The sequence below is a fragment of the Bubalus bubalis genome, chromosome 1, assembly GCF_019923935.1.
Source record: "Bubalus bubalis isolate 160015118507 breed Murrah chromosome 1, NDDB_SH_1, whole genome shotgun sequence".
Taxonomy (NCBI): Eukaryota; Metazoa; Chordata; class Mammalia; order Artiodactyla; family Bovidae; genus Bubalus; species Bubalus bubalis.
The window spans coordinates 109,734,137-109,746,457 of record NC_059157.1 but is presented as its reverse complement, the minus strand read 5'-3'; the positions used below and the strand labels follow the sequence as shown (position 1 = coordinate 109,746,457).

The window sequence follows — 12,321 nt, the reverse complement described above, 5'->3', positions numbered from 1 at the left end:
TAATGATTTTTCAATATATGAGCATAGTATGCTTCATTAAAAATTTTTTTTCTTAATAGTGTTCTGTGGTTTTCCATACAAATATTCTTGCAAAAATTTTGTTACATTTATTTCTAGGTATTTGTTCAATTTAGTGCTATTTTTTTTATTATTTAATATTTATTATTTAATATTTTTACTTTCTTTTATCACTGGTATACAGAAATATAATGGATTTTTGTATCTTCAACCTCCATCCAGAGATCCTGATGAATCCATTTATCAATTCTAATTACCAATCCATGGAGTCTTCCAGATTTTCCATAGATACATTTGTGTCATTTGTAAATAATGACAGTTTTATTTCTTCCTTCTTGACCTCTACTTTCTTCCTCCACACTCCTCCCACTCTTCCTCCTTTCTTTTGGTGCCTTGCTGCACTGGGTTGGACCTCAAGTGCAGGGATGAACAGCAGGGATGAACAGCAAGGATGATGAGGACATTCTTCTCTCATACCTGACTGTAAGGAAAATACTTTCAGTATTTCACCATTAAGTATGACATATGCTATTGGGTTTTTATAGTATTCTGTCAGATTAAAGAAGTTCTAGTCTTAATTTTTAAAATCATGAATGAGTATGGAATTTTATCAAGTGATTTTTCTACATTGCTGCTGCTACTGCTGCTAAGTCGCTTCAGTCATGTCCGACCCTGTGCGACCCCATAGATGGCAGCCTACCAGGCTCCCCCATCCCTGGGATTCTCCAGGCAAGAATACTGGAGTGGGTTGCCATTTCCTCCTCCAATGCATGAAAGTGAGAAGTGAAAGTGAAGTCGCTCAGTTGTGTCTGACTCTTAGCGACCCCATGGACTGCAGCCTACCAGGCTCCTCCATCCATGGGATTCTCCAGGCAAGAGTACTGGAGTGGGGTGCCATTGCCTTCTCCTTTTCTGCATTAGTCAAGTTTATTTTTCTCTATTCTGTTAACAAACTCCAGATAAGTGAATGCTAAAACAAACTTGCATCCCTGGAACAAATCCAGTTTTATTAGGATGTATTTTCCTCTTTATGTATATAGAACTTGGTTTATAAATACTTTGTTTAGGAGTTTTGCATCTATGAACCTTGTCAGGTTTTAATATCAAGGTTATGCTGACTCTGTGAAAGGAGTTGGGAAACATTTTCTCTCTCTCTTTCTCCTTGTCCTTTGAAAGAGATCTTTAAACCAGAACACGTGTTATAACTCTTTGTTCTCTCCCTATTCAGTTGCCCAGGCCCCAAACCTTGGAGTCTTTCCATCAGTTTTGTTAGGTTTTTTTGGCTGTGCTGCACAGATTGCAGGATCTTAGTTCCCCAACCAGAGATTGAATCCTGGCCCCTGGTAGTGAATGCACTGAGTCCTAACTACTGGATTGCCAGGTAATTCTCTTGTCTTGTTAGTTCTTTCTTCAAAATATATCCCCAATTCAACTCACCATAGCCACTGCTACCACAAAATTCAAGCTACCATTATTTCATGGCTAGATGAACTTTAATAGATTTATAACTGGCTCCTGATTTCCGTCTGTCCTCCCCATAATCAGTTCTACACAAAGTGATCATATCAATGTATGTACGATGTCTTCACTCTCTTCCTAAAAATTTCAAATGACTTACTAGAATAAAATCTAAACTTTTTACCATGTGTTATTAGTCAGAATCAGTCTATTATGACTTAATATCATACAGATTTATTGCTCTTAAAGTCTGCTGAGAATATGTATGACTCATCAGGGCAACTGTCTTCATATTGCAATTCAGTGATTCAACCTACTTAGACCTTCTGGCTCTGTCCATTGAATAAAGAAGCGGCTTGACGTTTCTGTACTGGCTGTTTGATGCTTTGGCCCCAAAAAGACACAAGTCCCTCTGCCCTCAGTCCATTGACTAGAGCTAGTCACATGGACCTACTTAATAATTAACTCTGTGCTTTGCTGATTAAAGGAACTGTGAAATATGGGAAAGCAAAAGAAATACCTGATGAATGCTACACTTTTAGCCACTTATGACCCATAAGGCCCCACCTGCCTGCCTGTCTCTCCAGCCATGCTTCTTTCCACTCTCTTTCTCACTCATGTTTCAGCCACAGTAGAGTTTTGGGTGCTCCTCACGCACATCCAGCTCCTTTCTACATGAGGATCTTTGCGGTTTTTCTTTCTCTCTGCAATGCTTTCAATCATAGATTCTCCTGGCTACTACTTCTGGTCATCCAGTTCTCAGCTCAATGTCATCATCCCAGCTAAGACCCCTGCCTCACCTCACCATAACCTTCTGTCCTCTTGCCTTGTCATCTTCAGAGCCCTATTTCCTCTTGCCTCACCTTTTAGGATTCCAATTATGTGCTTTGTAGAACATTTCAGTGTGTTCTATAGAGCTCTTCTTTTCTCATTTTTTTTTCCTAAAATTATCCTGTGCATTTATTTTCTTTCCTGTTGGATTTATGTCTCTTCCATGTACATTTCACAATAGAAGCCTCTTGTAAGTCCTACAAATCCAACCGCTCTCTTGCCAATCCTTGATGGTTGTTTTAGGCAGTGAATGAGGCAATAAACAAACAACAGAAAAGCTCATTGTACACTGTAAATTGAGACTAAAACATGTCACCTGGAGGGTAGGGCCACCCCCTGCAAGCTGGGGGCCTGCCCAGGTAGGGCTATAGTTACACACATGTGGTACATAACAGAGGTTCCTCGGGATGGAGACCTCTTTAAAAAAAAAAATTGTGACTGCACTGGGTCTTCATTGCTTCTGCATGGGCTTTCTCTAATTGTGGCAAGTGGAGGCTACTCTTCACTCCTATGTGCAGGCTTCTCATTGTGGTGGCTTCTCTTGTTGCAGAGCACAGGCTCTAAGTGCACAGGCTTCAGCCATTCTAGTGCACAGACTTGTGGCATGTGGAATCTTCCCAGACCAGGGATTGAACCCATGTCTTTTGCATTGGCAGGCAGGTTCTTATCCACTATGCTACCAGGGAAGTCCTGGGGACCTCTTTTAATGTGTGTTTGTTTTTGAAAGGATCAGACTTGAATGTCATAGAAGTTGTGTTTTTATTATCTAATGTCATATGTAATGGCAAAAGACATTTGCATTCCAATAAGGGTTATAGATAAATTTATAGACTGAAAAAATTAACCAAAATAGTATCTTTATCTGTTTGAAACAGTGTTGCATACATGTATGTACAAAGCATTGTATTTATTCAGTCTCCATAAAATTATTGACATGATATAGATTTATGAACCTCTTACAATAAGCCCATACTAGAGATCCACACGTGTAAAAATAATCTCTGGATTACAACTTCATATACTCAGGAATAAAGCCTGACATATACTCAGATTTGCTCTAAGGAGAGGATAGTAAGTATTCTTTTATCCCATTAACACTTACTAAATATCCACTGCTGTCAAACACTATTCTTGATACCACCTGCTTTACTGGATGAATCACTCATGGTCTCTGCCCTGAAGGAGCTCCAGATCTAGAAAAGAAGATACATGAGCTTTAGGCACCCTCCCCCATCTCTACCATAGCCTTACTAAGTCAAGCTCCCTGGGCCTGACTCCTTTGACGATTAATCTTCCCAGAAGATTCCTCAGTCCCTTGTATAAATAGGCTTCCTGTGACTCATAACTAGTGAAGGTGTTTTAATTGTTTGGTCTCGCTGTGTATCAAGGTGAAGCTAGAGCCCTGATACATATACAAATAAACACTATGCCAGTCCTTTGTGGAAAGCCTTAACATGAGTGGTTGAAACCACGACAAGAGCTGTTAACAGTTCAGCAGGTGTCACTTCCCATTTCTGGGATTGGGAAGGGTTCACAGCAAAGTTGATTTTAAGCTATGTCTTAAAAGCTAGAGAAAGGAAGGCAAAACAGAAGCAATTCGGGTAAAGGGTGCATGTAAGTCAAAGTCTGTGGGCTGGTGGTACAAGGAAGGCATGCTTGCAGAAGAGAAGCAATAGCTCCCAGTGACTGGCTGTGGAGTCCGAACTCCGCAAGGCAGTGGGACGTGAACCTGGACATGGTATTTTCAAAGCAGCATGGAGGGAGGTTGCGTTCAGTGCACACCATGGGGTCTGGCAGAGTGTAGCTGTTTCTCCAATATTCATGTTCTGAGGGACTTGAGAAAACAAAGCCAGGAGAATAGTCAAGGCCGCTGAAATGGTCACTGGGTTGTGAGGTACTGTTAGCAAATGCATGTCTGTGTGCTTGATACACAGCGAGACCAAACAATTAAAAAAAAAAAGTTGGAGTTTGGAGTAGAGAAAGGTTTATTGAAGGGCCATACAAAGAGATGACGGTTGGATCATGCCTTAAAACCCCTAAACTCCCAGAAAGCTTTCAGCAAAGCCCTTTTCTAGGAAAGGTGAGGGGATGTGGTTAGTTGTTGCAAACTTCTTGGTGTCTGATCATTTGTTCTTGAGGTCAGGTCACAGTCAGATAATGATGTTTCTGTAAATCTCCACCAAACAAACATTACTTTCTGTTTTGACTAGAAAGAACAAGATCCCAAGGTTCAGCTTTTACCCTCTGAAGTCCAGGCCCTGGCTAAAAGCAGCAGGTCTCTGCAGGGCTAGTTACCTTGCTGGGAGCATTGGTCCAGCACCCAGTCTGGGTCCTCATGCCTGTTCCCAGGCCTGGCTGATGAGGCAGATCTCAGCTGGCAGCACCCTCAGGGCCAGGTCCCAGACCCTGCCCAGCCATCATCTCTGAGGAAACAAGGCACCCGGGTCCCAGCGAGTCCTCAGGCTTTTCATTTAAACTGGAGAGAATTACTTGCATAGGATCACTAGGAATATATATTGTAGCAAATACCAATCAGGTTAATTCCTAGCTCACAACAATGGCCCTTCTTTGAGAAGGGCAACCACAGAGGTGGAGCTGAAGTAATGATGTGCAGTGTCCTTGCAACTTAACCCTGGCCTCTGGCCACCTCCTAGCGGTAGACAGCTGATCTCAGCTATACCAATTTTTGAAACTTGGAGAGACTGATGTTGGTTGAAGCTGTTACTTTAATAGCAGTATCCTTATACTCCAGGCGCTGAGGCCTCCATAGACTGTGACCCATGGAGACTGTTGTCACCATTAGGTAATGGAGCTGGGTCTGGGCCTGGCCAGTGGCGACTATGGCGAGGGATCTAGAGCTCTGTAGAACACAGACCTCAGCCTGTTCCTGGGTCCCCCAGCTAAACCCACCCACCTAAGGCCTGGAGGGCTGCAGAGAAAAGGCTGAGAGCTACCTCCCACCACACTCTTTGCAGGGAGAGAACCACTGCAAGGCTGACTGTTGGTGGAGTGGGATCCCTAACTGTGGCACTAAGGGTCTCCCAATATTAGTCTCGAGCTAATAGCTGCACACCTGCTCCGCCCCTATTACAGTACCGGGGCCAGAGAATGTGATGGCCATGGGAAGAGATACCTGTGAGAGACCCTGGGGAGAACTTTCTGGGAGGGGAGTCGAGTCCACCTTAGAGATTCTGGGCCTTCTTCCCTGAATATTCTGAACACTCTGGTTTCCTGTAGATGCCCTCACAAATCCTGATGACTGAAGAAATGTGAGTAATGCCCTCAGCAGTTTCATTTCTAATTGTCATTGAATTTATACACTGACACGTGTCTTCTACTCAGAAATTTCCCTGGAGATCATGGGATTTTATTTCACTTTTGGTTCACTTCTCTGACGTGAGCCTTCCCACGAGCCCTCCTCTGCACAGCACATGATTGCCACTGTCAACGGACAGATGCTTAATGGCCTGGAATTGCCCTCTGTCGGCCCTGAACCCTATGCATCCCACATGGCTGGTGCAAACATCCCCTCCCTGCCCACTCTCCCACCATTTCCCTCCAGCTCTGTTAGTATCAGTCCCCACAGGACTTGAAGATCCTGTGGGGTTGCCTTGTTCAGCCCTCCTCTCTCCCTAGGCTTCCTCTGGAGGCACCAAAGGGCCATGCAGACTCTGACCTATGGCCATGGTCTCGCGGTGCACTGGTGTTTAAGTGGCACCGATTGGAGCTTTGTTAAGTTCAGCTGCTACTCATTTAAGCTTGGGTCAGATAAAACTCTTGGGATTTTAGCACTTCTAGTTCTGCTTTCCAGTTTCCTTTTGCTTCTGTCCACTATTCAAGCCAGAACACTTTCTCTTTGACTCATGTGTGGCTGAGGATGGAGGTCCTTTCTGTTTGGTGTCTTGGGGCTCAGGCCAGTGTCCCCATCTCCTGCCCTGGACAACTTGGCCTTCATCCTCCTCCCTGAAGTGTCTGAGAGGAAAACATTGGCGACTTCTCCATTCTCCAGTTTGGTTTCTTCTCTTCTGTGTTTCTTGTAACTTTTACCGAGCACAAGGTCTGTGTGCCTGCTGCACAGTGAGGCCAAATATACCAAAATGCCAGAATTTGGAGCAAATAAAGGTTTATTGCAGGGCCCCGCAAGGAGATGGGTGGCTTATATCTTAAAAACCCCAAACTCCCCCAAAGCTTTCAGCAAAGCCCTTTTTCTAGGAAAGGAGAGGGAGGGGCATGGTTAGTTGTAGACTTGCGTCTTTGTACCCTGCCTGGGTCAGGAAGATCCCCTGGAGAAGGAAATGGCAACCCACTCCAGTACTCTTGCCTGGAAAATTCCATGGATGGAGGAGCCTGGTGGGGTACCGTCCATGGGGTCCCAAAGAGTCGGACATGACTGAGCAACTTCACTTTCACTTTTCACTTTATTTGTGTCAGATCCTTTATTCTGGAGATCAGTTACGGTCAGTTAACGATGTTCTTGTAAAACTCCACCAAACAGTCTGTTCTGAAAGGAAGGGCAAGGTCCCAAGACTCAAAGTTCACCTTCCAAGGTTCAGGCCCTGGCTAAGAGGAGGTGGGGGTGGGGGTGGGGGAGGTCGGGGGGGGGGGGTCCCTGCACTGGCCGGTTACCCTGCCCAGGAACGTTAGTCCAGCACCCAGTCGGGGTCCTCCTCCCAGTGCTGAAGAAGCAGATCTCAACTGGTGGCTCCCTCAGGGCCAGGTCCCCAGACCCTGCCCAGCCATCATCGCTGAGGGAGCCAGGCGTCCAGGACCCAAATAGCCCTCAGCCTCCTCAGGCCACCCAAATAGCAGTTAGGGGGCCAGATCCCGCAGACTGCAGTCCATGCAGATGGCCGCTGATATTAGGTCACAGAGGCAGGAATGGGGGTGAGGTTCACTACTACCTCAAGGCCTGGGACCAGCCAGTGGAGGGCTCTAGAGCCCTGCAGGACACAGCTCCAAACCTGTTCCGCAGACCCCTCAGCTCACCCAATGGCCTAAGGCCGGGTGAGCTGGAGGGCCCCAGAGAGGCCAGGACCCACCTCTTACCTCACTTTGCTTTGGACAACCACCACCCCTCTGACCACTGGCAGAGGAGTGCTACTAACGGTTGCTCGCTCTGGGGAGGGATCTACTGCGACTCCGACCAGTGACCAAGTGGCACCGCTAACGGTTGCTCATTGACAGTTGCCGGTTGAGGGTGCAGTCTACTGCGGGTACCGACCAATGGCTAAGCGGGACTACTAATCACCGCTGGAATCTTCTGGCTTAGTGGTCTCACAGCAACCGTTGCCTGGTAACAGGCTGCTGGGTAAGGCCAGCCACAACAGCTGCGCGCTAGGGGCTGTGCACTGCCCCACTGTATTAGGTAACTTGATTCCTCACTATTCTCGGCTCCCCTCCTGTTTCTTTCCTTTCCCCCCTTCCTAATTGATTTCAACGTCTGTTTCCTTAGTCACAAACATAAACATTAGGAAAACAAAACAAAACAAGCACCCTGTTTATACTGTTATTTTATCTAACCTAGTAAACTCCACTTTAATGCAACTAAATATGGATATATATTTGAGAAGGCCTTTATTTTGTGGGTGTGTGAGCATGTGAGTCCAGCTTCCAGCCTGGGATCCTCAGGCCAAGCTAAAGAAGCAGCCCCTAGCAGAATCTCAGACATCAGAGCTGCCAAGGGATGGTTTAGCCCTGGAAACCCTGAGATCCAGTGAGGAATTATGGAAACCCTAGCCCTTTTCCTTCATCATCCTGCTTCCACTATGTCTAATGCATGCTTCTTTGTTTGCAGTGATCGCACTTATTTGTTTGTTTAGAGCAATGATTACTTGTTTAGATCAATGATTCCCAAATCTGACTGCATATTAAAATAAACCGAGAAGTTTTTAAAAAACACCAATGCCATAGACAAAACAAGACAGCCCCAAGAGTTGTTAATTGTTGAAGCTGGATAGCAGGTATATGGAAATTCATTATTCTATATTTCTAATTTTGTATGTGTTTGAAGTGTCTCATAACAAAAATGTTTGAAATATAAATATATAAAACAATATAAAACTGGGCCTATAGCAAACCAGTTACAATTGAATTTCGAGGGCCCCTGGGCTTAGTTAGAATCTGTAGTACTAAATGCTTCCCAGGGGTTCTGAGGGTTGAGATGGGGCCATGGGGACATGAAGAGGATTGAAGGGATTATAGTAGCTGCCTCTGGACTGTGAGCTTAGGTGAAATGTCAGATGACTTCCCCTAAAGTATTTATTCCTGATTTAGATAATTGATCAAACATTCCTAGAATGGTGACTAAAGGTAACTCATGTATCACACTGTTTAGCTGAAGTGTTTTTTTAACTATTTTTAATTGTTTATTTTAGTTTTGGCTGTTGTGGGTCTTCACTGCTGCACGGGCTTTTCTCTAGTTGTGGCGAGTGGGACTACTCCCTAGCTGTGGTGCCCGGGTTTCTCATTGCAGTGGCTTCTCTTGATGAGGAACATGGGCTCTAGGGCACGTGGGCTTCAGTAGTTGCAGCTCATGGGCTCTAGAGCACAGGCCCAACAGTTGTGGTGCATGGGCTTGGTTGCTCCGCAGTACGTTGGATCCTTCCAGATCAGGATTGAACTCGTGTCTCCTACACTGGTAGGCGGATTCTTTACCAGAGCCCCCAGGGAAGCCCTAGCTGAAGTATTTTAAAGTAAATTATAGACCACCAACACTGGCACATGATGGCACTTATGAGCTAATGAGTGAGTGTCTGAAGAGAATAGTCCTTTCCATTTTATTTGTATTTGCATTCTCAGCGTCTAGCACATGGCCAGACATTTTGTCATTATAAGTAAATGTTAATTTTTTTTTAAGAAGATGAGAATGACATAAGTAGACATTGGGTTAAGACACCGTGTTAATGTAGGGGTAAGAATATGAAGCTCTGGGGCTGGATTGCCTGGTTTCAGATTTCAGCTCTGCCATTTAACCTGTTCATTCACTGTCTAGTAACTTTACTGCTCGGCCCCTTACCTTGTTCATATGTTAAATAGTAAAAAAAAAAAAAAAAAAAAAAGAACCTATATCATATGCTTGTTGTAAGAGTTTAAGTATATATACTTAAACATGCCTGGGACATAGTAAGCATTCAGTTATGTTGTAGTTCTTAAGAAGAAGATTGCCCTCAGAATGGTGCCTGGTACATGGTACATCATTGGCTTATAGTAAACGTTTGCTGAATGAGTGAATATTCTGATTTTGTGATTATTTGTCTCCAGTTTTACCCATTTCACTGTACTCTCCAGTGAAACTGCTGTACGAAATACAGCAGAGGGTAACTTCTGAATTGAAGGTTGGGTTGAGAGTCAAAGGAAGTAATCCTGAGGTTGTGTAGTTTCAGTTTCAAGCCCAAACCAGGAGGGCTGAGTGAACACTGTGGGATTTTTAAAGTTGAGAGGCCTGGTGATTGCAAGAGAGAAGGGATGTTTCTAGTTAAGTCAGTCTGATCCCAGTGCCTTGAAGAGGGGTACCATATATGAGGCTGCTCTTCATAGGGTATTTACCTAGATTTCTTCCCACCTCTCCACCTTCCAGCTCTGTCTAAACTAAGAATCTGTACTGGCTTAGGCCTGGATAAATGTTAGAGATCCACAGCTTCAAGGCAGCAGCAAGGATTTACTTCCGGTAAACAGTGTCCCTTGTTTATCTTCAAAATGTTATTAAAGCTCACACTCACATGTGATGAAGAGCCATTTAAATTTATCAAAACCCAATAGAAATGCCCAAGTTTGGAAGTACAATATAAATGGGAGAATTGCTATGCTTTCCTCTAGTGGCTAACAGTGTTGGGAAATTCCCTTAATCTTTTTGGATCTTGGTTTCCTCCTCTGACACTCTGTGGCTTGATGACTAATGTGAAAGGTTATTTAAAGAACATAATAATAATAATTATACTGAATCAACTCATCAGGGGCTAAGGATTTCTTTTGCTAAAGAGTAAGAAAGAAATCAAGGAAAAGAGATAAGAATTTAGCCACAAAGTTCCAAAAGTCTAGGTTAAGAAGTTAAGTGAAAGTGAAATGTGAAGTCGCTCAGTCGTGTCCAACTCTTTGCGACCCCATGGATGGTAGCCTACCAGGCTCTTCCCTTCATGGGATTCTCCAGGCAAGAGTACTGGAGTGGGTTGCCATTTCCTTCTCCAGGGTGTCTTCCCGACCCAGGGATTGAACCGGGGTCTCCCGCATTCCAGGCAGATGCTTTAACCTCTGAGCCACCAGAGAAGCCATGAAGCCCTTATTCTAAGGACATCAGTGAAAATTATGGAGCAGGAGACTGGTAAGTTTAAAAAGAGTTTGTAGGGTTATCTGGCCCAGGTAAATAGAATGGACTAGAGGAGAAAGAAGCTGGGGGAAAAGAGACTAGTTTGAGTTTGGTGTCAGATCCAGGTTCTTACCACATATCTGAGGGAACAGACAGGAGGGGACAGGTAACAGACAATTTTTTAAGAAACAGATTTTTTTTTTTTTAATTTTAGCAAGCGCTCTGATGTTCTGAGTCAAAGATGACTCAGGCCTCAAGCCTGGAGATTGGATGATGGTGGTGGCTATTACACTAAGAGGAAGAATAACTTGGGGGAGATGTTGATTTGATTTTGCATGAATTGAGTTTGGGTTGATGTCAATATACTGAATGGCCACAAAAATTAAACAGTATGGTTTCATAAATAAGAGGGTAAATACTGAGGATCAGGGAGGATTTTAAGGCCTTCAAACAGGCATGGAAAGACTCAGGTACAGCAATGTTCCCATCACCTCTAAACTCTCCTCTAGAAGGAGGAAGCCATGTCTTCTGGAGAAGAGGCAGGACTGAGATGATCACCACTGAGCCTGGGTGTGCTCAAAAGTGAGGTCAGAGGTGTGTTTAAGGCTAGGGAAAGCAGTACGTCACTTTCAGAATGTCACTTCAGTTCATTTCAGTTCAGTTCAGTCGCTCAGTCGTGTCCGACTCTTTGCGACCCCATGAATCGCAGCACGCCAGGCCTCCCTGTCCATCACCAACTCCCGGAGTTCACCCAAACTCATGTCCATCGAGTCAGTGATGCCATCCAGCCATCTCATCCTCTGTCGTCCCCTTCTCCTCCTGCCCCCAATCCCTCCCAGCATCAGAGTCTTTTCCAATGAGTCAACTCTTCACATGAGGTGGCCAAAGTACTGGAGTTTCAGCTTTAGCAGCATTCCTTCCAAAGAAATCCCAGGGCTCATCTCCTTCAGAATGGACTGGTTGGATCTCCTTGCAGTCCAAGGGACTCTCAGGAGTCTTCTCCAACACCACAGTTCAAAAGCATCAATTCTTCGGCACTCAGCCTTCTTCACAGTCCAACTCTCACATCCATACATGACCACAGGAAAAACCATAGCCTTGACTAGACGAACCTTTGTTGGCAAAGTAATCTCTCTGCTTTTGAATATGCTATCTAGGTTGGTCATAACTTTCCTTCCAAGGAGTAAGCGTCTTTTAATTTCATGGCTGCAGTCACCATCTGCAGTGATTTTGGAGCCCAGAAAAATAAAGTCTGACACTGTTTCCACTGTTTCCCCATCTATTTCCTGAACACTCAACAAGGAAATCAAGGACTGGATGAGAATGCAGCAATTTGGGAAGAGTTGTGTTTATATGCTGTGTCCTTTATATGCACAACCAGAGCTTTCCTCTGCAGAGATTTTTAAAGGTTAAAGTGTAACAATGGCAGGTGAAATTTTAAAACAAGTTGAATAAATGAAGGCCAGGCCTAAAACTTATGAAAAGACACCAACCTTTAGAGTCAAGCCTCTCTGTGCCTTATCCTCTCTCTTTGTCTATATCCTTAGAGCATTATCTTTAATTAAAAGAGCTTTTATTGCATGCTTACGATGTGGAAGACACAGAGAAAGAGAAAACATAGCCTGATCAACATGGAATAAGCTATTCATCACCACTGCAAGGCTGCACAGATACCAACTGCAATGACCTGTGAGTGGCCAGGCTTCCCAGAG

At 44.4% G+C, this 12,321-nt stretch overlaps 1 long non-coding RNA gene across 1 annotated transcript; it reads right to left on the bottom strand.

Moving 5' to 3' along the window:
* Positions 1-363: 363 nt before the first annotated feature.
* On the bottom strand, positions 364-4,733 carry LOC123333438. Its single transcript, XR_006550831.2, has 3 exons — positions 4,603-4,733; positions 3,410-3,500; positions 364-499 (listed from the first exon to the last, which is right to left on the bottom strand). It is a non-coding gene; the product is annotated as an uncharacterized LOC123333438 (long non-coding RNA).
* Positions 4,734-12,321: the final 7,588 nt, after the last annotated feature.